The sequence below is a fragment of the Wasmannia auropunctata genome, unplaced genomic scaffold (assembly GCF_000956235.1).
Source record: "Wasmannia auropunctata unplaced genomic scaffold, wasmannia.A_1.0 LD288728.1, whole genome shotgun sequence".
NCBI classification, from domain to species: Eukaryota; Metazoa; Arthropoda; class Insecta; order Hymenoptera; family Formicidae; genus Wasmannia; species Wasmannia auropunctata.
The window spans coordinates 1-1,892 of record NW_012074162.1 but is presented as its reverse complement, the minus strand read 5'-3'; the positions used below and the strand labels follow the sequence as shown (position 1 = coordinate 1,892).

The following is a 1,892-nucleotide window of genomic DNA, read 5'->3' as shown; positions in this document are numbered from 1 at the left end:
CGGACTTGCGAGTGATTGGCCCATATAGAATCCTATCCAGCCGTTAGAGTTGTGCTGACTGTCGGTTGGCCGGAAGAACCGGTGGGGGCCGATTTTTATTTTATTTATTTTTTTGAGTTCTAGATGATTTTGAACTCGGGTCTCCTACACGAAGAGCAGGCACACTACCATGTATGCCACGGCCACCACACAGTATATAGTGTAGAAATAAATATATATATTAGTTTACAGATTTATTCTCGATAAAAGACAATTCAATAATTATGTCGACTTTTTAATATAATATGAATTTTAATAATATGACGATCAGACACTCAAACTTAGACACGGTAAAAAATTTTAATACTATGAAAGTTACTCGATAATAATATTATATCGATACTCGATAATTATAACGCAACTTGTGAGATCTGTTTCATGACACAAGTATGTATAAATATACTTTTCTATTGCCTTTTAAATTGAGATGAGATATAGATTGAATATAAGCATAAATAAATCATCTTTTCTCAATAAATCAATAAATAAATCATCTTTTCTCAATAATTTCAATAAATCATCTCACAAGCAAGAAATCCTACTGATGAGTACTTAGAGGCAATAATGATTGAAGCACCTAGACCTATCAATTTTACGATGTTCATGATATTGCTTGGAGACAGACTACAAGGGATTGACCCTGAAGATGTGATAAAATAAAATGCCTTCAGTTGTTTTGACGAGGAAAATACTGGTCATGTAAATGAGGAGCGCCTTCGCGAACTGCTTACGACGATAGGCAACAGGTAATTTCATTTTATTGCATTTTATTATAACCAAAATTATAGATCAATTCAAACCTACAAAATTATTATGATTTATTGGATTATTGTGACAATGTAAGAAATATTTACGAATGAAATTCAGCTTCTTAAAATTAGATTTTATTTTTAAAAAGGAAGTAAAGAGGCTAGAACAATGATTACTTGAATAGGCTCGAACATGAACGAATAGGCAATTATTAGCAATAAAAGTAAAGCTCAGTGAGCAATCTTGACAAGTTAATCAAGAAATTATGAATAATAGAATTATTGCTACTGAGAAATCTTGACAATCAAGTTAACCAAGGAATTATGAATAACATAATTATACAATTCTAGATAATAATCAGAAATAAATATTGGTCAATAAACTATATCATAACATAGTTCAGGAATATTTTTATACGCAGTTAAGCTCACATCAGACTACGCATTGAGGATTAAGAATTGCGAATTGAAGATCAGAATTTGACTAATCACACAGATAATTTTAATTTTAATCCATTTTATTTTAATTGATTGAATTCTAATCTCCAATTCGCAATTCTCACTCTTCAATGAATTGTCTGATACGGGCTTTCCTTTTATTGCTAATAATTGTTTATTTGTTATACTAATGATACTAATAAAAAAAGTGCATACATATAATAATACATAATATGACTTGTTATTATGAACCAATAAAATCAATTGGAATTCTTGCATGGAATTATGCAAAATAAACTCGCTTTTTTTCAGTTTCACAGACGATGATGTAGACGAAATGTACAACGAGGCGCCGATCAAAGGCTCCATTTTCAATTATCTGAAATTCGAATCCTGAAGCATGGCGCGAAGGACAAGAATGAGCAGTATAGTGATCCATGCAAGAAAGTTGATCGCGTATCCCGACACGGAATCTTAAATAATACTCGAAGTTTCTCGCACGCTTCTCGCGCTTTTCGCGAATTTTAGATTCATTCGAGATATTATTATCAACAATTATCTTCTAATTTTGATGATTTTATATACAGGGTGGACCATTTTAATCCATCCAGTCGAATATCTCGAAAAATAAGCACACTAAAAAATGTTTCAGACAAAAGTTGTAGG

The 1,892-nt window shown here is 31.4% G+C and overlaps 1 pseudogene; it reads left to right on the top strand.

Moving 5' to 3' along the window:
- The first annotated feature begins 568 nt into the window (after positions 1-568).
- On the top strand, positions 569-1,682 carry LOC105461424 (annotated as a pseudogene).
- The last annotated feature ends 210 nt before the right edge of the window (positions 1,683-1,892 follow it).